The following is a 24,302-nucleotide window of genomic DNA, read 5'->3' as shown; positions in this document are numbered from 1 at the left end:
ACGGCGAACGCAGATTTTCAAGAACTGTTTGTCAGCCACGATTTTGTTGTTCTTATAAAGGAATTAATATTGGCCTCCTTTCCTACCAATCTTGCTAACACGGCTTGAAGTCTTACTGTAGCTTTCCTATTCCAAAGGTTTTGTATTATTTTACCAGGAGCTGGAAAATGGATGGGGCTTAAGCTGTTTTTCCCTAAAGGAGAAAGACTACAATAACTGAGAAGGTTTAAATATCTCTATCGCAAAACGCTTACAGTTCTAAAGAAATTAGTCGCTGCCAAGGATTTCCCCGCGGAAGCAGTTGCTGCTCTGCAGGAACACTGGGACTGTGTTCCCGCGCCCCTCGTGGCAGCTGGGGATGAGAGCTCGAGCCTCGCTCCCGCTCCCAAAGGGCTGGGACGGCTCTGCGGTCCCCTCGTTCCCGTTACTTAGCAACGTGTGCGTTAAGCTGCCCCCAGTCCGCGGAGACAATGCCCTGTGCATTTTTACGGCTATTAAGCATTTCTCCATTCACATATATTTTGTATTCTTTGGTGATGGAGGGGAACTGGCCGCGCCCAGCCTGGCTAGTCCCTGGCGCTACCCTGCAGGTAAGGATGAGGATGCCTGAGGCTCAGGTCCCGAAACCCCGCGAGGACCAGGGCCCCAGGGCCCCACCTCCAGCCCTCATCTCCCCTCCTCCCAGTCCCTGGGCGACGCCGGCTCCAGGCAGAGAGATGGCCTGGGTTGGGGGGGGGGGCGGGGCCGAGCGGGGAGCGCGCAGAGCAGGGCGCGGGGCGGCGAACGGGAGGCGGGGGGCGCGGGGAGTGCGCGGAGCCCCGGTGCGGGAGCCCCGGTGACGCACCTGTGACGTCGGCGGCGGCGGGCGGGAGTTCCCGGCCCCTCTCGGGCGCCCGGCGAGACCCCGCTGCCGGGTGGGCGCGTCCACGTTGGTCGCGAGGAGGCGGGGGTCAGGGGCACGCCCTCTCACCCGCCGGAGCTGGACGCGCGCGGGTAACCCGGCACAGGGAGCGGCGCGGACACAGCACTTGGCGTCTGGGGGCCCGCACTCTCCCGCGGGGCGCCGGTTCGGCCACCTGCACCCCCGCTCAGCCTCGCGTGGTCTTTCCCCTGCCCCGGCCAGGAGGCGCGGGGCGGGGCGGGGCTGCTGACGCGGCCCGGGGACCCCGGGACGGAGGGCGGGGCGGCGCGAGGCGAGGCGCGCGTTTGCACCGCGAGCCCGTCAGAGCCGAGGCGCGGGAGCCCGGGCGCGGAGCCGGAGCCTTAGCCCGCCCCGCCCGCCCCGCCCCGCGCCCGGATGAGGAGCGATGCTGCTCGGTCTGGCCGCCCCCCGCGTGCACCGCGCCGGAGACAAAGCCCGCGCGCCCCGCTCCGGGTAAGTGGGCGCCCCGCGGGCCGGCGGGCCGGGGCCTGTGGGTGGGGAGTGAATGCACAGCCCCTGCCGGGGCGAGCTGGGGGCGAGCCCGAGACAGAAGGGGAACTCGGGCGGGAAAGTCTCTGGAACTGGAGAGACGGCTCTGGTGCTGGGCCGTCCTACAGCCGTCAGTGGCAGCTCGCGAAACGAATGCCTGTGATGCTCTCGGCCGCCCGCAGCGGGCCGGGCCTTGGCGGTGCCCGCACAGGTGGGCGGCGGCGGCGGCCCGGCGCTGACGGGAGTGGGGGCTCCCCGAACCCAGGCGCCTCCGCCGAGCCCTGGGGAGAGCCGGGCGCAGGTCTGAACAGACAGCTCGGGACCCTTAAGGGGTCTCCTGTGGGTCGGGGTCGCCCGGCCTCTCCGGCTTGAGGCGGGGGAGGCTCCTGGGGACCCCCTTTCCGTATGTAGGTCACGGCTGTTCGCTCCCCCCTCAACAGGGATGTCCCCCGTTGGAGAGGACCGTAGTGCAAGGGATGGAGTGGCTAGCTGGTCGTTTTATTGGGGGAAGTGCTTTTGGCCTGAAGAAGTCCTCTTGATTCCCCAGCACCCCGGGACACCTGCCTCGGGTGCAGTTCCGGGGGCGACGGGGCGAGGGTTTGTTTCCCCCTTATGGCGTCTGTCCCCGAGTCGGGTGCTGAAATGGGCCGCCCTCGCAGCGCGCGCATCCCACGACATTGGGGGAGCTTCGGTTTAATTTTTTAATTATCTTATAAATAATAACAAGGGCGGGGTGGCGGGGGAACAGAGGTGTGACTGGAGAAGACTTATGAATTTAAAAATAAGGAGGACTTGCTAATTTCTGTGGATCTTGGGCTGGGGTATTAGGAAATCCAAAAATGTTAAAGTTTGATCGAGTGATAAAGTGGATCGTGGACACCGGTTCTCCCACTCTCTTCCCAGCCCCCCGCCGCCGCCGGTTTGCTTCGCTTTCTGTTGCCGCCTAGAATGTAAAAGGCTGGCCCAGGGCCGGCCGTTTCAGTCAGAGCTAAAGGCCTGCTGGGCTGCGCTGGTGTTCCCCATTACAGCGTTGTCGGTCCTGTCCCCTGCGCATGAGTCCTCGCTGTGCTGCCTCCTTCTCCTGGTGCGACAGGAAAATCCAGTGGCAGACGCCTCAAGGAGGCCGGGAGGGGACCCAGGCTCTTTGGCTGGCTTCTTGATTCTTTGGGGGAAATCCTTTTCCTGATTTTTGCCTGGTGCCGGGGAAGGGAGCCCCCGCCCTCTGATCTGACCCTGCTCCCTGCAAGGGGCTACCGTGCGAAGAACCGGGACGATCAACAGAAAGTCATTTTCAGTCCTCAGAAACAGGACACTGGACATGTAAACTATGAGTTGTTTATTGAAGTGTAGGCTTGGCTCAATCACCGGTCATGATAAGGCAGGGTTACAACACTTAATAAACAGCAGGTGTGACTATAAATGCAAGGTTTATTGTGATGCATTGCTAGTTAATGAGTAGCCTCACTCCGGGGTTATTGGGCTGAAATGACTATTTAGGACAATGGACCTCCTATTTGCTCCTCCACCCACACATGGCTCCAGTCCTCAGTCTCCTTAAAATAAAATTGCTCAAAGGAAGCCTCTGGAAGATGTTTAGCCAGCTGAGAGACACACAAAGGGTCATTCCCAGGAGAGCCGCGATTGGCCAGGCAGTTCATTGCCTTTGACGTTTCTCAGGCAAGTCGACGGCAGAGAAATGAGGAAAAGGCTTTTCCTGTATTCATTTCACAGTTTTTAAAGCCAAAATGACAGTACCAGAAGCCCCCCCAAATTTCAGTACCTTCTTCGAAATGGTGGATCTGGGTGCTGTCCTCTCATCCCCCTGGTCCCTGGAAGCAAGTGCCTGGCAGCTGTCGCAGGAGGAAAGCGTTGGGCTCAGGAGTGATTGTGTATAAACAAACACACACACGCACGCACACACACACACACACACTACTGCTTACTGAGGGAGGCAGCCAAATGGCTGAGAAAAGACTGAGAGACTGAAGTCTATTAGACAAATCATTCTCATTTGTAGCCACATCTCACCATCATTTTTCTTGTCTCATTTTTGTTCTATTTGAAGGAGGGAGAATGCCTAACAATGCAACACATGTTAGTAGGTTACCCTTTTTTCTTCATAGAAGTTTGAAGCAGTGTCTTTAAGATATTTCCTGACTTATTCTCAGAACAGCCTTATGAGCATACATTATGACCTAATCTTACAGATTTTTCCTGGTTTTATTTGGTATTTTTATTCACTCTAGACATACTCAGGCATAAAGAGGCTCGCTATTCAGGTAGAGAGATTGTTCAGTTTTCTTAAGCCAGAAACTGAAATTTAACTTCTTTAACATGCCAAAAATACTACAGAAATATCCTTTCAACAATAGCCAGCAAAGGTGTTTTAACTGAAAATCAGAGGCTGAATGATGTCAGAAAAGAAGAACAAGAGATCAGCTGCAGTGTAGAAATTAGCATAACACTGCTGAAAGGCTTGAACTAGATGGTTAAAGAATATGGAGAATAAGCCAGAGACCCTTAAAAAATGATCAGAAGTGAAAACAAAGGCAAATGAAATTTCCCTTTAGGGAAGGAAGCAGAGCCAAGAAATACCACTGCAAGAAACACATTCCGGCAGAGAAGACAATGGGTACTCAGAAAGAAATACTTGCAACAAGCTAGCTGGAGCATTCCAAATCACTTTAATTGTCAAGGAGCTTTTGTTAGGTCACCTGGCGGCTGGTGTACAATCAGTTGTCCTGGTGGAACTTTAGCAAACAAAATGGCAGGTCTTGTGCAGATGGGGGAGAAGGGGTGTGTTGAAGATACAGTGCTTGTGGGACGGGTCCTGGGTGTCCAGGGAGAAGTGAGGACGTTTATATAGCTAGCAGAAGCCCTGAGGTTCCCAGGTATCTGAAGCAAGTGAACAACGGCCCAGCCTAGAGGACCAGGCAGCGGAGGGAGCCCAGGTCAGCGGGGTGAAGGCGGGACCAGGCTTCAGCCGGGTGCACCACGGGGGTGAGCTCATGTAATCCTTACGGTGGACCTGCAGGGTTTCTCTTTACCAAAAACACAACGGTGACCACAGTGTCCTTTCTCTCCAGGAGAATTCTGGCCGTGTATTTGTGGATGGTGGTGACTCTTAACTAACCAAGGAAAAGCATATACTAATGGGAAGTGAGCGATGGAGATGGGAGCCCCCCCAAGGACTGCGCATGCGCCCCCTTCCAAAACAAGATTTGTTCCTCTCTTCTTAGGCTTCTCAAACCATTTCTCCCTGGGTGGCTGGGTTGGGTCTCTCTTGTGGGACCTGCGCTGTGAGGCTGAGGAAGTAGATAGAAGAGACGGAAGACAGAAGAAATGCTTTCAGCATCCCTCTGGGGCCCGAGGCAGCCTCTCGCCCCATCAAACGCATGCGCAGTGCGGAGCACTTGCGCTGCATCCAGAAACTGAGCTTTCCGCTTTCGTCGTTGGTCCCGGTGCGTCCTCGTGGCGCGCAAGTCCAGCTTAAGCTGTGGGGTCTTCTCTTCCACCCCCTCCCAGGGTCGCCACTGAGGAAGAGGGGCAGGGCCACAGCAATGGCAGGAAGGAAGACACTTTACGTTGTTTCAACAGTTTTCATCAGAGCACGTTTACAACTACAGCAAAAGGTGTTACCATGAAAAGTAAATGCGCCCCCACAGTCCCACCACCCGAATTCAACTGTATTTACTACTTTCGGTGTTTCATCACACAAATATATAAAATCAAGAGATTCTTGGCAAAGCAATACACAAGTATGAAGGTCCAAGTAGGAGACATGGAATTAGAAAACAGGACGGAAAGAGCAAGGGTGTTTTTCAGAGGGTAGAAAGCAGAGCAGTGTGTGGAGGTGGCTGACGACAGCCTGTTTGTTACAAGTAGGTTATTCTCGGTGATGGCCCCTCGGGCTCTGTAGCCCGGGTTCTGGACTCTTGTCAGAGAGGCAAAGACAAGGATGGCAGACAGTAGGTGCTACCAGGACCTCTGCTGCTGGAGGAACCCCGGTTTTATCTGTAGGACCCACTGTCGCAGTGTCCTCCTCTGTCCCATCTTTCCTTATCTGTATGAGGGGCCAGGCATATCCAAGAATTGTGTCCTCTTCTGGAGTGTTTTTCCAGCCTAATTTGGGGAGGCATCTGTCCTGTCCTGTTGCTTTGGAGTACCTGCTATGCATACCCTTTACGGAAGCTGTAGGAGGGGGAAAAATCTTTTCCTCTTCCCTCTTAGATTCAGTGTCTGGGGCATGTGAATTAAACTGATGACAGGAGAGATTAACAGGAGAAAAGATTTCCCAATTAATGGAGAAAGGCTTATTAGGCATGTGCATAGGAGCTTCACAGAAAAAAGAAGAGGAAATCCAAAGAAGTCTTAATACCATTTTAACAAAGGGAGATGCATTGCGAGAAAGTGACAAGACAAAGAAAAAAGGGGTTTGAGCTTCTGGGGGCAGTAAATTGTGGAAAGGTAAAAATGCGGTGAAAATTAATGGCAGATAAAGGTTATTTTAGTAAGATTTATCTGTTGGAGTCCATCTTGGTGCCGACTTCCTCCAGTGGCACTGGTTACTTTCCTTCTGGTGTGGGTAATGGGAAGAGAAACACCTTCACAAAGGGGAATTTAGGTAGAAAGGGAGAGACCAGAGAGTTCCTCCTGTGTCTGCTGTTTTTTAATTGCCTTCAGCTCAAAATAATCCTTACGCCAAGGTGGCATATTTTGGGGTGGTATGTTCTGGTCCCCTTCAGAATTTCCAGCAGAACCTTTCCTCAGCACAGTCTGGAGCCCAAAGCCAGTGGCATGCTACACCAGCATGAGTAATTCCGATTTGCTTTTAGTTTCTGCTCATCAGTCTTGGGAAAATTCTGGGTTTGTTTTTTTTTTTTTTTTCTGTGCCCCAGTTGACTTCACTTACAACCCAGGGGCACCATTGGTCTGTAGATAGTTATTTACCCCGTGACACCTGTGGGGCCACACGGACGAGGTAGGGTTGCAGCTTGGTTAGGGAGACAGATTACTTAAGTGTGTAAGTGTATGTTTCATGGCATATATAGGGGGAAGCAAACATTACAGGGATGTAAAGACACAGTCTGGCTCTTGAAATTTTAAGGGCTGTGTGTCCAGGAAGGATGACGATGGAGGCTGAGTGGAGATTTCCAAAGCGTAGACCCTCGGGGGAAATAGCTAAGGGAAGCCAACAGTGAAGTGATGCCAGCTACCCGATTCTTTCTGAAACTAGGGGAGGCGTAGATGCATGAATTGCTTTTCGTCAGCATCACAGACTCTCTTCTTCTGCTGAATTTTATCCACCAGGGACAGGGTCACTGGAGTCTTCTGCTTACCGAAATCTTTGGGTACCCAGGTAGACCGCCTCTGCTACCCAGGTGACCCCACCCCCGTCCTCACCTCTGAGTGGCTTCACCTCATCATCTTTGGTTGGAGTTTGGTGTTTGAGCACCATTCTCCTCCCCTTGGTTGATCTGGCAGAACTGTGTCCTTCTCTGGCTGTTTCACACCGAACTGTCTCTGCTTGCTGCCTGTCCACGGCGCAGCGAGTGTGCCCACAGCCACCGCCCAGAACTGTTAAGTGGACGTTGGACAAAGCACTGTGTGTCCTGCTTGGGGAGGGAGCCCCACGTTCCCGGGCTCACTGTGCCCTCTAATGGGTCCGATTCCTCTGAACTCCCCACTTTCTCTCCAGACCCTCCCCTTGTGCTAGGATTTGTTTTAGTAACCAGTATCTGGAGTAATTCGATCACTGGCCTGGACCCAGGCCCATTCTCTTTGTCATGGGATTTTGTCATCGCTGGAACCTGCCACCCCTCCCAGCCTTCCTGGGGTTGACACCCTTTCCCTGGTTTTCCTGTGCATTCCTGCTGCAAGCCATGTTCATCCCAACCACTGGGCTCTCTGGGAGGCCTTTTTCAATGCCTGTATTTTGCTGAAAGTAATAGATGTGTTTCTGAAAGACTGCACGTCAACCATACGTTTTTAAGACACTCATTTACTGGACGCGGGACAAGCACCGATAGTCCTTGCACCAGACGTCTTGCTAGCAATTTAAAGACAAGATATAGTCATGCCCTTCAGAGAACTCACAATCAAGAGGGAGTGTGTGTGTGGAAACAGCTCGCCTCTGGGCTAATGCTCTGAGAGCCACGTTTACAGTGATCCTGGGAGCATCCGTTCTCCCGGAGAGCAGTGAGATGCAGACAGGGCCTGCCCACCACGCTCCTGTCTTAAGTGGGCCCTGGAAAGCTGGGTCACATTTATCAATCCGGACAAGCAAGAAAGGGCTTTCCAGGCAGAAGGATCAGCCTGTGCAAAGGCCCAGAGTTATGAAGGTGCTGCGGGGAGAGTGGAAAAGACAGATGGTAGGCAGGCTATGAAGACTCGTGAGTGACATGGAAGAGTCTGTTCTGTGAGGAACAGCGATCCCAGGCAGGTGTTAATCGGATGCAGGATTTAGCAGGTCCCAGCCTTGGTCCTCTGACTGTGGCTGCCATGTGGGGCATGCAGGAGACCGAGGGCAGGGAGAGCTGGGAAGGCTCACTGCCGTCTCTCTGGGATGCTCAGGTGCTTGCGTTGCTGTCTGACCAGAAGTGGACGGGAGGGGAGAGGCTGGTATGGGGGATCCCACGGTTTCCAGTTTGGGCCTGAATGGAGAGGACATCACGACCTGATTTAGTGAATGAAAGAGGATGAGCGAGTGGACAAGTGGAGAGAAAGAGGGGGACAGGCCAGGTGAGGAGGTGCTGTCCAGGTGAGCCGAAGTCTGGCTGGAGACAGAGACCGAGTCGCCGGTACCCAGGTGCAGCGAGGTGGTGGGGAGACTGCCTCCCCACCAGGGGGTGGCCAGGAAAACGAAGTCAGGAGGTTCTGCAGAACAGATGCAAAGTTTGGGGCAAAACCAAAATGATTCTGTAAAGTGTGTACTCTTTCAAATGCAAGTTTTCATGTTTGAAAGTCCCTTAAAAGGGACCCTACCCCCACCTCCTGTCTGTGCGAAGCCGCCACAGACCCGCCACCACCCGCCTCCCTGGTGACTCACTCTGTCTGTGTTCAAGCCGTGGCAGCCCCGCTCCTTGTTTGTGATTCCTTCGTCCCCCCGGTGTTCTGGATTTGATGCCACGCTGATGTCAGGGATTACAGTTCATCAGCCTTCGGTGAGAGCGGGTGTCTAGCCAAGGGTGAGTTTCTGCTCTGTTTTTCCCCAACCTCCTGGTCCCCCTCCACCCACCCCCAAGCTCTGGTGGCCGAGGCTGGAAGGCTGGGCCCTGGCCCTGCTTCTCAGTAACCGTAGCAACTCACCTAGGCCGCCCACGGTTGGCCCAGCCCGGCCAGCTCAGCCTCCTTCGGGTCCTTCATGCACAGCCTTCTCTCCTTGGACCTCTGCTCCTAGCTGTGCGACCCCTCCCCCCCCCCGGGGTGGGGTTTGCCCCCTTTCCTGCACGGCCCCTCACTCTGCTCTACTAGGCTTTCCTGGCCGTACTTTCTGAGCGCTGGGAATACAGCAGTGGAAAAGGCGGGCCATGGAGGGGAAACCAAACAGTCCAGCCCGCGCAGAATTTATGGTTTAGGAGAGATGTCAGACCCAGAGTACTGTCAGGAAACCAAAAATCATCTGAATAAGCAAAGTAACAGGTAAGCATTTAAAATGCAATCAGTGCTTGGGAGAAAAAACAAGGCAGGGGAGCTAGGGAGTGCCAGGGCAAGGTTGTTATGGGTTTGATTTTATTTGGGGGGCAGTAATTAGGTTTTATACATTCATTTACTTATTCAAATTTTCTTTTTAATGGAAGGACTGGGGATTGCACCCAGGACCTCGTGCACGCTAAGCACGCGCTCTAGCACTGAGCTGCACCCCTGCCCTGATGTACCGTCTTGACGCGTGGCCTGGCCAGCGGCAGTCAGTTTAGTTAGTGATGAGCTGTTCCTTCCATTTTCACACACCTGTTTTGGGAACCGTGTATTTGTAGCGCAATCTGTCTGTAAAATTCGGGGTCGATCCGTGAGTGGTTCCCAAACCTGGTTCCGTAACAGAATCGCTTTGGGTAGTTTTCAGAAACAGGGCTTCTTGCCTCAGCCGTGGACAGTCTGGTTTGGCAGGTCTGGGCTACAGCTTGGGAATCTGTGTTGTGAGGGATACAGATCACTGACCCAGATGATGTCCATGGGTCCTTCTTCGCCACTGATAACCCGAGCCTGCCCAACATCAGCGCCATTTCCCAGGCTGGCTTCCCCCATCCACCTGGAGCTGAGAGACAGGACTCCCGGCTGACACACCTGCGGGAGCCCAGGCCTCCTTTCCAGGATGCCCCTGTGCCTGTGTCTCCCCTGCATTTCACGAGAGAGCCTCCTGGATAGGGAAACAAGCTACTTGCCCTGAAGAACCACATCCTCGCAGAGCACGGTGACCCCAGAACACAGACATCCCTGTCTCTGCTCCCCTCCTGCAGGGAGCAAGCACCCCATGGCCCTGGCCCCCCCCGCAGGTCGCACCCTTGTTTGCTGGGGAGTCAGGAGGGACCCTTGGTTGCTGAGACGTGTGAAGGCTGCCGAGAGCCAGGTGCCAGGGGTCGGGACGCAGAGATGAGAAGGCATCCAGCACCTGAGGAATCTACTATCTAGTGAGGGAGACAAATGACTATAACACCACTCGGACCCGAGCACAGGTCCCCCCTAAACACAAACCCAGCCTAGGTCAGGAAGGCTTCCAGAAGGCTCTCAGAATTTGGCCAAGTGAAAGGAATGGGGCAGAGCCAATGACAAGTGGAAGCTTGCCAGGCGGAGAGTTTCTGGTTGAGCAAGAAATAGTAATGCTAATAACAGCAGCTGACATTTGTTGACTGCTTGCTGCATCTTCGACTCTAAGTATTTACTCCATGGTAACTGTCGTGGTAGGAAAAACAACGCTCCCCCACGGCCACACCCTCAGAGCTGGAGTGTGTGAGTCTGTTACCTTGAAGGCAGACGCGACTTTGCAGGTGTGGTTAAGAACCTTGAGGTGGTGTGATTCTCGTGGATTGTTTGAGGGGCCCCAGGTAATCACTGGTGTCTTTATAAGAGGAGGGCAGGAGGGTCGGACAGACTGAAGGTGCCACCCTGATGGCTTTGCAGGTGGAAGAGGGCCTCGAGGAAGGAGCGGAGGCACCTCTGGAAGCTGGAAGAGGCCAGGAAACGGTCTCCCCAGAGCATCCACCGGCAGCTCTAATGATGCCATGGACTTCCGAACTCCAGCGCTGTCGGGGTGGGGGTGTGGCTCAGAGGAAGAGCATGTTGCTGGGTGTGCGCAAGGTCCCGGGTTCAATCCCCAGTGCCTCTGTTGGGGGCGGGGGGGGGATAGGGCGTAATTCACAACAGCAACAAACTCCAGCACTATAACATTATACACTGGCGTCGCTTTAAGCCGTAGTTGGTGGTAATTCATTGCAGCAGCAACAGGGAACAAACACAACTATGCTCCTCCTATGCTCCTCCCATCCTGCAGCCAAGAGGTCAAGTAACTCACCCAAAATGGTAGAGCAAATCATCTGTCCAGGATTCAGAAGGCGACCGTGCGGCCCCAGGCCCTGCCGCGCCTTGCCCACGCGCACTCCTCTCCTGCCTGCCGCGGGCTAGGAAGCATCAGGGCTGCAGGAGGCTGTCAGAGAGACGGAGACGGGGAGCATGCGCCGCTGAGCTGGCAGGAGCCCGGACCCCAGAGGCCCCCCTGGGCCGACTGGAGAGGGTGGCTCCCCGCCCCCCGCTTGCTGGTGCTCCTTTTTGGGGTTCCACTCAAGGCCGTGCCGGACTGCGGGCACCCGCTGAGGGCAGAGGTCAGCTCCTTGGTCCCTGCACCCCCTGCCCTACCTGAGGCCAGGTGCACACTGAGCTGTTTGCTGATACAAACCTCTACCTGGTCTCCACGATCAGATGGTTTTTAAACACTTCCCCAGTCGGATGGTTAAGCAGATACTCTGGTTAAGCACAGCATCCTCATGCATTTTGAAGTCTCCTGTCTTCAAATATCTGTTCCTATCTTATAAATCCTTTATTCATTCTAACTCTTTCTCTCTCTAATATAAAGCATCCCCCATCCCTTACTCTTTGACTGAAATAGGTGGTCAGAGGAATTTTGAGGCAGCGTTATGGTTGTTTTTCATATTAAACACAATAAGCATTACCTGAAGCCACACTTCCCGAGATGTCTGCTTAATTGATATTCCAAGTCCTTCACAGGCTGTGCTTAGGTTTTCAGGGCAGCAATAGCTAACATTTGATTAGCATTTTGTAGCTGCCTGAAAGCATCCTCGTCCTCCCATCAGCTTGATCTTTTCAGAAATGCTCGGGGGCGGGCATGTTCATCCTTGTTCCGAAATGAGGAAACTAAGGCTTGAAGAGGTTGAATGTGGCCGAGACACACAGCAGAGCCAGGTGGAGACTCAGGGATTCCACACTTCCTCTGTTGCATTATTTGCCCCTGAAGGGGAAAAAAATGACCCAGAACATCCACACAAGGAATCAGGTACCAGATTCCAGGTCATGTTTCCTTCCCAAGTACAGAAGTAATATGCCCGGGGGGTGGGAGGGTGCAGCTCAGTGGTAGAGCGCATACTAAAAATAAATAAATAAACCTAATTACCTCCCTGCACCACAAAAAAGAAACAGTCCCCTAGATGGAGGTGGAAGAAAAGGTCCCTGGCTCTTGTCTGGGCTGGATAGTGGTGCCAGATTTTCAGCTGTTAATAGGCTGGTTAAAGGAAGTTGAGTTACCTCCCTGCGTCCAGCCTTCGACTTCCTCAGGGTGGGACCCAGAATTAGCACCAGAGGTCTCCAGATCCAGGTCTGCACCGGGAGCCCTGTGTGGACTGAATCCAGGACGCCCTGCTTTCGTGTACCGCTCACTTGCAAATGCACGTGGACATCTTTGGGATCAGTAAGATAAAGTGCGTTTAAGTGTCTTACTGAGTTCTTTAGATCACTTTGTATCTTCTGAGTCAATAGATACTGAAAGCACGGCCCTAAGGGAAGCTGTATTTTTTAAAAACTATTTTATTTTTCTTTTTGGGGAGAGGCAATTAGGTTTATTTATTTATTGTTTATTTTTAATGGAGGTGCTGGGGATTGAACCCAGGACCTCGTGCATTGTAAGCATGCGCTCTACCACTGAGCTGCATCCGTCCCCACCACATTGTCATTATTTTAGAAGGGTCCTTTATGCTTTAAAACCATTAGAACCATGGTCTGCAAAATCCCCTCCATTGCTAGTACTCTGTGGTTCATTCACAATGTCAAGTGAGTGAATTTTCTGGATGTACCGTAAATATACTTGCTGCTGGCTTTCTCCGCGTTGCTATGCAAGGAGACTATGCAGCCTTATTTCCTCCCACAGGGCGTTGAGGGGAGACTTCCCAGGGGAGGGGGAGACTGACTGTTGATCCCTCACCCTCCCCAGCAGAGCAGGGGACTGGTTAGTGACCGTGGGACTAACTGTGCCATCGCATAGCACCCACCCTCAGCCGTCTCTGGTTCTGGGCCTCCTCCCACCCCAGCTGAGACTTGGATTGGACCAGAGCTTCATTTTATCTGCTTCTCAGATTTGGATACGGTCCTTGCATCCTTGTATGCGAGTTGGACCACGTGGACATTTTTCTTGCCCTTTATATAGCCTTGTCTTGATGAGACTTTTCCCCTCTCAGGTGCCTCTTCACAATAGCTATTCGACTTCTGGTTAAAAGGAGGACTGGCCAGAGCCAGCGTCCCTGGCAGACTGTCCTGCTCGGAGATGGCTCAGAGATTTCCCACCGCGGTCCAACCATACGGCGCATGAGGAGTGTTTTTTCCCGGGGGCTTCGCAGAGGGGAGCTGGCACAGGGCGGATCAGCTAAACAGATCCTGTGGTCGTGGCTTCTTTGGCTGCCAGGAAGAGGTGGAATTTTCTTGCTTCCAGTCCCAGCCCTGCCGATCGCCACTGCCACCTCTACTACATCGGGACAGTTCGCCACCAGCAACTACCGTGCCGGGATCCTCAGCCGGCTGTGGACACGTTGCAGAAAAACTCATGTCAGACGCTGCATCGTCTTTCTTGGAAAATGTCCAGATTATTTTCAGGCTTGTTTAACATGTCCTTTTTTTTTTTTTTTTTTTCCACTGCTGCTAACATAGTCTCTCCACACATAGTTCACTAGAGCAACACAACTCACTCCATCTGCAAAGTTCGAATAACCACCTTGGAGGGGGCCCGGTACTGCACGGACGAAGGGCCAGCAGTGTGGGTGGTGGGTCAGCTCTTCCTTCCTCTCTCTTTTTTTTTTCATTTTTCAGTTTTATTAGGTAGAACTGTTACAATTTGACTGCACATACGCAATATCTTGCATGTAAATACATATATACAAAATACTGCACATATTTTTAGTTTACATATATGTACCGATCACTGTTTCTAAGAACAGTTTTTACCTTTAGCTTTTTAAACTTACATAGTTATCAAATGAATAAAGCCAATCACAAAATAAGAATTAACAGAATGCAGTAATCCAATCATAAAGGACAGTCAGATGTGCTGGCACATGTTCAAGAGATCAGTCATCTATGTTATAAACAATAGGTAGCTCATTTGTGTCCCTTTTTTTTCAGATTCCACGTATAAGTGATATCAAATGGCATCTTCCTTCCTCTTTTAAAGACACCTGATTTGCATAGTCATTTGGTCTTATAAATTCTTCTGTAGAATGAAAACTGCATTACTGTTTTTTTAAATTATTGAAGTATAGTTGATTGACAATGCTGTGTTAGTTTCTGGTGCACAGTGTAGTGATTCAGTTATGTGTTTATATATATATTCTTTTTTCAGATTCTTTTTCCACTATAGGTTATTACAAGATATTGAATATAGTTCCCTGTGCTGTACAGTAGGACCCAGTTGTTTATCTATTTTATATATAGTAGTGTAGAGCTGCAAATCCCAATTCATTGCTGTGTTTTTCCTCAGGATCAAGCCATTAAGTTGTTATCTAATCTCAAAACAATGTAATTAGACAATCTCTAATATTCTATCAGTTTTGTTACCACCTGTTCAAGGCATTTACTTGATTCTCATCTCTTGGGGCCAAGAAGATGACAGATGGTCACAAAGGGGAAGACTGAAACGCAGAAACTGGCAACGTGCTAGGAGTCGTACGAAAAATCAAAAACAGAAGGATTAGAGTGGGCAGACCCCTCGTCTCCCCTTCCCGCCTGGAAAACACTCTTTTTTCTGATTGTTTAAGCGCCCTCCAGAATAGGCACCAGGAGCTTCCTAACGACTTCCCATGAAGGGAGATTCTCTAACGAGGCTCTGCAAGCTTGTTCGGCAGCCAGTGTTCGCACAAAGGTGAAAGGCTATCGGCTCAGCCCCGCCCCTGCGCCCGGCAACGCGGCCCGCTGGCCCACTGCCTGCGGCTGGTTTTCTGTGCCATCTCAGGGTTTATTTTCAGTTCTTCTGTAACGTATACACAGAATGATGTTTTCTTGTCAGTAAAGCGCTTTCTTTTGGCTAGGCAAGAATTAATCCATACGTCGCCGTTCTTAGAAGAATTAGGAAAAGTAAATTACACCGGGTGTGTAAACAGCCTTAAGTCAGGAGCCGCTAAGAGCCCAGCAGCACCGCCTCCTGGGAGCGTGAGCATCTGTGCCCCCAGGAGGGCTGGTCAGTGGAGGCTTCCGGTGGACAGAGCAGTGGGTACCCAGCTCCAGCCGCGTTTCAGAGTTCCTCCCCAGACGATGTGCCCCTCGAGTCCACAGGCCACGCTTCCTAAGTGGCTCTGAGCTACACCCACCCCCATGCAGGGGGGCCAGGGGGCCATCACACAGACCTCACCCTGGTCCTGGGGGCAACTTCACTCTCTCCAGGTGGGCTAGCTTTCCTCCCTGAGGATGTTAACACATGGAAGGCTTGCCGTGAAAATTTAAGGGGACGCTGGATCCCAGGGTTGTGCAGATGTGGTGTCACATTTGCACAGTCCTGACATGGTAGTGCCTCCTTAATTTCTGAACTCCAGGTGCCTCACCTGTCTCTGCTAGTCCAGGCCCTGCCCCCCAAGCTTTGAAAAGGGTGGGAAGGTCCAAAAAACGAGAAGACAAGCCACAGACTGGGAGAAAATATTTGCAAAATATATCTAATAAAGGACTGGTATCCAAAATCTATAAAGAACTCTTAAAAATTCAACAATAAGAAAACAAACCAACCCTATTGAAAATGGGCAAGAGTTCTGCACAGGCACCTCACCAAAAGAAAGACACAGGGTATCTTTTTAAATAAGCATGTGAAGAGGTGCTCCACATTGTGTGTCATCAGGGAAATGCAAATCAAAACAAGGAGCTAATCACTACACACCGATTAAAATGGCCAAAATCCAAAACACTGAAAACACCAAATGCTGGTGAGGATGTGGAGCGACAGGAAGTCTCATTGTTGGTAGTGGGAACGCAAAATGGAGCGGACACTTTGGAAGACAGTGCGGCAGTTCCTAACCAAACTAAACATACTCTTATCACACAACCTAGCAGTTGTGCTCCTTGGTGTTTACCCAGAGAAGCTGAAAACATGTATCCACACAACCTGCACACAGATATTTGGAGCAGCTTTACTCATAACCTCTGAAACTTGGAAGCAACCAAGATGTCCTTCAGTAGGTGAAGGGATAAGCTGTGGTACAGCCGTAAAATGGTATATTATTCAGCACTGAAAAGAAATTAGCTACCAAGCTGTGAAAAGACATGGAGGAATCTTCAGTGCACAGTAGTAAGTGAAAGCAGCTGATCTGAAAGGTCATATACTGCATGATTCCAACTACATGGCATTCTGAAAAAGGCACAGCTAGAAATAGATTAAAAGGTAAGTGGTTGCGTTAGAATGGCCATCCTTAAAAAGTCCACAAATGATAAATGCTGGAGAGGATGTGGAGAAAAGGGAACCCTCCTACACTGCTGGGGGAATGTAGTTTGCAGCCACTATGGAGAACAGTATTGAGATTCCTCAAGAAACTAAGAGCTACCGTATTATCCATCAGTCCCACTCCAGGGCATGTATCTGGAGAAGACTATAATTTGAAAAGATGCATGCACCCCAATGTTCATAGCAGCACTATTTACAACAGCCAAGACAGAGAAGCAACCTAATTGTCCATTGACAGATGTCTGGATAAAGAAGTTGTGATATATTTCTACAATGGAGTACTACTCAGCCATAAAAAAGAATAAAATAATGCCATTTGCAGCAACATGGATGGACCTAGAGATTGTCATTCTAGGTGAAGTAAGTCAGACAGAGGAAGAAAAATACCATATGATATCACTCATATGTGGAATCTAAAAAAAAAAAATAGACACAAATGAACTTATTTACAAAATAGAAACAGACTCACAGATGTAGAAAACAAACTTATGGTTACCATGGGGGAAATGGGGTAGGAAGGGATAAAATGGGAGTTCAGGATTTGCAGATGCTAACTACTGTATATAAAATAAATAAACAACAAGTTCATACTATATAGCACAGGGAACTATATTCAATATCTTGTAGTAGCCTATAATGAAAAAGAATATGAAAAGGAATATATGTATGTGTGTGTATGGCTGAAACATGCTGCTGTACTCCAGAAATTGACACAACACTGTAAACTGACTATACTTTAATTTATATAAAAAAAAGATAAATGGTTGCCAGGAATTAGGCAAAGAACTGATTTTTTTTTTAACAGACTACTTCTTAGAGCAGTTTTAGGTTCACAGCAAAATTGAGCACAAAGTGGAGAGAGTTCTCATGTACCCCCTACCCCCACGTATTTCAGAATCCTGAAGAAATGAGACAGTTGTTACAATCGATGAATGTCCGTTAACACATCATCACCACCCAAAGTCCGCAGTTTACATCTGGGTTTATTCTTGGGGTTGTACATTCTATGGGTTCGGACAAAGCCTCAGAAGACTTTTAGGGCAGTGAAACTATTGTGTATTATGCTGCAATGGTGGAGTCATATCATTACACACCTGTCCAAACCCCCCTTGGAAGCTCCTTTCAAGGTCAGTTCTTCCCCAGGCTCAAGAAAGTCAGCTGTGTGTTACAGATTTTTCCAAGAGCTTCAGCTCACGGAAAGCCCTCCTCTTACCGTGTTCAGGAGCCAGTTTCTAAATAGCACCCATGGCCAAGACAAGTAACAGATTGTCAAAGGCAAGAGGAAACAGCGATGGAGCCAAAGACAGCAGAGAAATCTTACTTGATGTGTCTTACTCTTAAAAATCTCATAGGAAGCAAATAATTTGGGAAATAATTGACACAGATACTCACGTGCATGTGCACACAATGTAAAATAAAACCCTGATTTTTTTTAACAAAAATCATCTTATTTTTTTAAAAAAGAAATTAATTCTCCAGGAATGTGAAAATTAATGATTTGCCCTACGAACGCTTTTAGAAAATCCATTCTTCTTGAATGTCGCTGGGAGCTGACGTGTGATGACGTTTATCCTTTCCTCAATGAAGAATTTCGTGGAAAACTCAAACGTATCATCTTTTTCTATCAGTCGCTTCCCACTTTGTAAAAATAGCTTTTCTGTTGAAAGAATGCCATGTAAAACGGGCTCCGGCACCGTCTGAGCTACCACACTGCCTCTCAGAGGGCTTGGCCTGGGCCCCGTGACCCCTTTCCTTCTGAGTCCCTCTTTGGCACGGGGATGTCTACCCCATGCCTGCCTCGCCACTGTTTTTTTGGAAGCAGGTGACTTGCCTGGTCTCAGTTTCGCAGCTGGAGAGGATGAATCATGCCTCAAGTCTTACCCACATGTGATTTAGACGGTACTTAGATGAGATTTTGGAGTTGGGATGGATGCTGGGATAGATTAAGACTTTGGGGCTGTTGGGATGGGGTGAATTTATTTTTCACGTAAGAAGGACAGGAATTTGGGGGTCCAGGGGATGGAGTGCTACAAACTGAAGTGCGTCGCCCACTGAATTCAGAATGTCACAGAATGTGACCGTATTTGGAAATAGGGCCTTTAAAGAGGTAATTACTGGACTCATGTGGGTGGGCCCTAACCCAGCAGGACTGGCGTCCTTATAAAGAGAGGAGGTGAGGACACCCACGTGCAGAGGGGACACCATTCGAGGGCAGAGCGAGGAGGCAGCGTCTGCCGGCCCAAGAGAGAACCCTGGGAAGAAACCAGGCCTGCCTGCACTTTGGTCTTGGGCTTCTGGGCTTCAGGACTGCGAGGAAGGAGACGTCTGCTGTTTACGCCCCCCTGCGGGGCTGCTTCGTCGCAGCCCCTCCCCTCCTCTCACGCTGCTGGCTCCGCAGCATTTGTCTGATGTGCCATCGGGATCAGCCCGCGCCCTTCAGAGACTCTTTCTGGACTAAGTGAGGGATGGACGTGGTCTCCCTGCACCGCCTGCGCGGGGCGGGCGCTCCCTGTGTGAGAATCTCTGCCCTGTGGGTGACGGCCTTGGCTTCTGACCTCCTGCCGGGCTCCTGGACTCTCACGGAGACACGCGGGGGAAGGGGAGAGGGACAGCTGGGCAGGAATTTCAGCAGGAGTGTTGTCAGAAGGGATCAGAGAATGAGGAGGACACTCAAGGAAGACACAGGAACCAACCTGAAGGGGCCCCGACTGGCGACGCCTGGGGCAGCTTGTGAATGAAAACAGATCCTGGCGGTAAGGTGTGACAGCCTCCTGCCAGACAGCAGACCGCGGGCCCCTGCTGATGCCGGCCAGCGCGTGGAGCCGTGGGGAGCCTGAGGAACAAACCTAGTGCCCGAGCGTCTTCTCACCATTAGAAAAAGTGCAACTACAGAGTGGGAAAACCTGGCAGACGCCACGCTGGTCAAGAGACAAAAATAAACAGCAGCTGTGGGACAAGCTGGCAGTCTGGTGTCCCCGACAGGAGGCATGGGAACCGTGGGGTAGGTGTTCCCTGACGTCCGTGCCCAGGACCAACGCCTGACTTCCCGAGGGAGCCTGAAACAAGGCCAGACTGAGGGACATTCTAAGACATGAGAACTACACATGTTTCTAAAGAACGTTATTGGTAACTTGAATGGAGTCTGAAGATTAAACGGTAGTAACGTTCCAGGGTGAACCTCCTGACTTTGATGGTTGAATTGTGGTCGTGTAGGAGAAGGCCCTTGTTTGTAGGAAATACACAGTATTCGGGGGCATTGGGGAATCGGGTTGGCAACTCACACACGAGTGGTTCAGGAAAAAAATTATTTGTCCTGTACTTACAATCTTTCCATAAACTTGAGGTTGTCACAAAACGTACATTTGTCTGATGTTAAGACAGGTTTTTTCAGTGATGCCAACAAGCCCATGAGAAGATGCTCAGCGTCATTAGCCATCAGGCAGATGCAGAGGGAAACCAAAGTGCGGTCCCACTTCACGCCCCCAGGATGACTACTGCCCCCCCCCCCCGCCAAAGAAACAGAAAAGGAACAATGTTGGCGAGGATGTGGAAGAACTTGAACCCCTGAACACGGCTGGTGAAATTTCCAGATAGGCAGACCCAAAGGGACAGAGCAGATGGATGGTTGCCAGGCTTCGGGGCAGGGGCAGAGACCTGCTTAGCGGCACGCTTTCATTTCAGAGTGATTGAAGCGTGTTGGAACAAGGTCGAGGTGGTGTTTGCACAACGTGAGTGGGTTGAATGCCACTGATTGTTCACTTTAAAGTGGTTAATTTGTTTATTGAAGATTTATTTGCAATGTGTTAGTTTCAGGTGTACAGCAAAGTGATTGGTCTAGAGATTATCATATTAAGTGAAGTTAAGTCAGACGGAAAAAGATAAATACCATATGATATCATTTTTATGTGGAATCTGGGGGAAAAATGATACAAGTGAACTTATTTACAAAGCAGAAAGAGACTCACAGATATAGAAAACAAACTGGTTACCTAAGGGGTGGGGGGAGGGATAAATTAGGAGCTTGGGATTAACACATACATGCTACTATATATAAAATAGATAAAATGGTTAATATGTGAATTTCATCTCAACAATCTTTTTTTTAATTCAAGCATTTTGATGTAAGTGTTGTATTTTTTTTAAAAAAAGAGGAAGTGGTAAGATAGAACGCAGTGGCCAGCAGCAGGAGTCTTTAGAAACAGTATTGCCTATAACCGGTCCCAGAGGCTGGACCCACTGCGTCCTAACTGGACAGCTCGCTCTGTGCGTACACCGCTGTCCCCCAGCAGGGCACAGAGAGCCGTGGCACCGAAGTCCACAGCAGAGGGGATAAGCCCTCCGCAGGGGAGGCAGCGCATCTAGATGCATGGCAGCCACTGGTCTGCTTGACGCTGGAGGATGCCCCCAGCCCTACAGGATGGTCAAATAACTGTGGATGGGGTGAAAAGGGGTCTCGCTGGGAGGGGTGCATGAACTCATTCTCTTCCATCAAGCACATGACCCACTAAATTTGTGCTGACATCTTTGACTGCATACTGTGTGACGTACGGTGTATGCAGTTGAGATAACTTGCAGAACAAGCCGGTCTGTATCATTATCTCTGTAGACAGATGTTTCCCCGAGAGCAGGCTCCACAATTTGCCAAACGCAATGGCCAACAGCCTCATTTGCCGGGAGGGGTACTGTTCAGTGGTGGAGCGTGTGCTCAGCATGCACGAGTTCTTGGGTTCAATCCCCAGTCCTTCCGTTAAATAAGTAAATATATAAACCTAATTACCTTCTCCCCGCCAAAGAGACTGCGCTCTCCATAGAAACTACACAGTGGTTTGGTGTCCGGGGACTCAACAGCTCGGCTGTCACTTCACTCTGCCAGGTTTCACTTGATGAAGCCTCAGGCACAGTCCCAGCAGCTTTGTGCCTCTGGCTCCACAAAGAATAATTTACTGGTTCTGTTGGCACTGGAGTCTTTTTCCTTCAAATCTGAAAAGCAAAGGAGAACGTCACAGATGAGTGTGGGGTCCCCTTCCTCCGTCCCCTCACCCCTAGCCCGCCCGCCATGCTGGTCTGAGCCCAGGTGCTACCTGGCCCAGATGCTCCCCCCAGCCCCCCATCCCTTCCAGGACCAGGACTTCTACTGCCCCTTCAAGTCATCAGTTTATGTCCCCATCCTCTAGGTGAGCCCACGCTCACTTCTAGGCTCCTTCCCTCCTCTCTTTAGAAGTTGGTGGGGGCGGGGCGCGCTCACGATGGAGAACCTGTGTGCCTCCTCGGCGTATCAGGTCAGGAACCCCATGGGCCCCACAACTGGGGCCAACCAGCCGTCAAGGTCCTGTGCCATTTGGAAAACTAGTGGCTTGAAAACAGAGAACAAGTGGGTTTTGAGAGCAGTGTTCACTAAGTGCAAAGAAACAGGTGAAGAGACCCCGAAGGGCTTGCTAATAGCAGAGGGAAAAAACAGGGGAGGAGACGAGGGTAAAACTACACAGAAGCCTCACGACTCTGGGGGCGAGGGGAGCGTCCAGATGCAACAGATGACCCTGACAGGGAGAAACGCGCCCGCGGGAAAGGGCAGGTGCGCGCAGCGGGGCGGGGAAAGGTGCTGAGCGCGACCTCAACCCAGGCCTCACGTGGAGCCACAGCGTCACCCCATTCCTGTCTGGCCTCTGTCTTTGCTCCAGGTCCCCTGGGATCCCAGGGGTTGGATGCTGTAGGGCAGGACGCTGGGGACCCGGGAGGGAGCCCATTGTCCCCAAGCCAGCCTTTCTGGAGGAGGGAGGTGGCAGGGTTGCTTGTCTCTGTGAAGAACCCCCTGCTTTAAAGCCATCAATCCAATCATCTCTTCTAAACATCTTGTGGTCGGAATGGATTTTTCCTGCTCTGTGTAAGAGTCACGGGCGTCAGCGTGTTAACCGTAGTTCTCTCAGCGCAAATGCGTTATGATCCGTCTTCGTTTTCTTTGTTGTAACTTTCTCCAGCTTCATGTTTTTCTGCGATGGACATACCTTTTCATAATAAGGAAAAAATCATCTGAACTGTTTCTGGCTGGCAGAGGTCTGGCTGGAGCAGGGACAGAAAGGGGGAGAGGGGAGGGCAGTGTGCAGGGTGGGGGTGGCCTGTGGCCTCCAGGTGTTCCCCTCGGCTCTTTCTGCCTTTGGTTCACTGTGTCCCCTGTGGTCGGATGGGCGAGCCGGGTGTGCAGAGACAGCTGCTGAGCGCCGGGACGGGGCACCGAGGGAGCCGGGTGGTCTGGAGGGCACCTGGTGTCTGCCGCACCTGGTGACCCCTCTCTGGTTGTGCTTCCAGGTGAGCCTCAAAGCAGGAGCCCCGAGTCAGCCTCTCATCTGACAGCTGCCACCTGCCACCCCCGGACTGCCCCCTGCCCGGACCTGTGACCGCGCTCCCTCTCGCAGGTGAGAAAGTGAGGTGTGCTGTGCAAGGGCAGGTTCTCTGGAGAGCAGGTGCTCTGCCCTCAGCACGTAGGGGGGCTGGGGAGAGGCTGGGCCATCGGGGTCCCTGATGTGTGGCCAGATCCTCCCCCCAGCACTTCCTTCCAGCAGTGGTCACCATCCCCCATGTAGCCTGTCTTACAAGGCACCCCTCCTCTCGTCCCCCCAGGGGAGTGGATGTGCCCTGTCTTGGGGCAGCAGTGGGTGGAGAACCAAGCCACCTCGGGAAATCAGGTTGTGTGCACCCCCCAGGAAAAGAGGCGTTCCTCAGGGAGGCACCCTGGCTCAGCAGCGGGCTGTGACAGTGTGGGGAGGGGGCCAACCAGTGCGCCCGCCCACCTGCCCCCTGCAGCCTAAGCTGCCTGGTCCCTTCAGGCCCAGTGGGCTGCCTCTTGGGCATTCCCCAGAGAGACAGGCTGCCGTACACCCCCAGCCAGCCCTTACCAGGGGCTTGTGGAGACAAGTCGTGCAGGGAGGGTGGCTGAAAAGGCACAGTAACATCCACACATCCAGAAATTCTAAGCACTGTGTCCCAAGTCACGGCAGATCAGAGCACTGGAGACTGCCCTGCCCCCGACTCTGGGCTGAGCGAGATATACACCACAGCGTGCAGCCCATCAGGACCCCCAGGAAAGCCGTCCATGTGAGTGGACCCTGTGTGCCCAGGAGAAGGACATCTGGCCACGGTGGTGACAGGGCCTGTCCCCTGAGTAGCTGGCACATTTTCCCTTCTGCCTCATCTTCTAAAAGCCAAGGGCCAAGTGAGTGGTCCACCATCTCATTCCATCCCCACTGCCTCCCACTCCCACTTCCCTCTTGGGTTGATGTGGGTGTCCACACACACACGCGCACCTGGAGAGAGACATGTATCGGTCCACGTGGAGGTGTGGTGTCTGGATGGTCTTGAAAGGGCAGAGATGTTACTCATCTGGGATCTAAGAGGTGCCTTTAGCTCCGTTCAACAAAAGCCATTTCCTTCTCCAGTACCAGTACCTCCCTGGGTTACCTTGCCTACCGGGCGGGGTGGGGGTGGCCCCTCCCTGCCGTCTCAGGCCTAAGTTAGGCTGGGTTAGGATCACCCAAGGGGTGAGTCTGTCCTGGGAGAGGGATGGACCGAGGGTGTAGGGGATCCCTCTTCCGGCCCTGAAGGTCCCACTAGGCCAAGGAGGGTGACAGAGATCAGGGAAGTGTTTCCTTCTGCTTCCACTAACGAACTCTGCAAAATTAAGTTACTTCACCTCCATGAGAATTTTAAAAATGAGAAAGTTGGACCTGGACCCCTGAGCTCCTTTCTCATAGTGACTTCTGGTGATTCAGAGCCTTGCTGGTCGGTGGACAGCAGCAACTGGGAGCTTGTTGGAAACGCAGAATCTTGTAAATAAAATTTGATATAGCTCCCAGTACAGTGGAACATGATTCATCTGTGAGAGGGAATGAAGCACTGATACTTGCTGCTGAATCTTGAAAAGTTTCTGCCGAGTGACAGCAGTCAGACACAAAAGAGAACACTGTGTGTATCGCTTGACGTGAA

At 51.5% G+C, this 24,302-nt stretch overlaps 1 protein-coding gene across 3 annotated transcripts in view; it reads left to right on the top strand.

Moving 5' to 3' along the window:
- Positions 1 to 566: 566 nt before the first annotated feature.
- GNG4 (G protein subunit gamma 4) overlaps positions 567 to 24,302 on the top strand; it is a 45,172-nt gene continuing 21,436 nt past the window's right edge. Inside the window, exons 1-3 of one of the 3 annotated variants that reach the window (XM_032491903.1) lie at positions 866 to 1,375; positions 13,090 to 13,668; positions 22,629 to 22,735. The gene's annotated coding sequence lies outside the window, so the exon portion shown is untranslated. Of the gene's footprint in view, positions 591 to 865; positions 1,376 to 13,089; positions 13,669 to 22,628; positions 22,736 to 24,302 lie in introns of those variants that run through there. The other 2 variants (XM_032491904.1, XM_032491902.1) reach the window with 2 other exon arrangements.

The sequence above is a fragment of the Camelus ferus genome, chromosome 11 (assembly GCF_009834535.1).
Source record: "Camelus ferus isolate YT-003-E chromosome 11, BCGSAC_Cfer_1.0, whole genome shotgun sequence".
NCBI classification, from domain to species: Eukaryota; Metazoa; Chordata; class Mammalia; order Artiodactyla; family Camelidae; genus Camelus; species Camelus ferus.
This window is presented reverse-complemented; position numbering and strand designations above follow the sequence as displayed.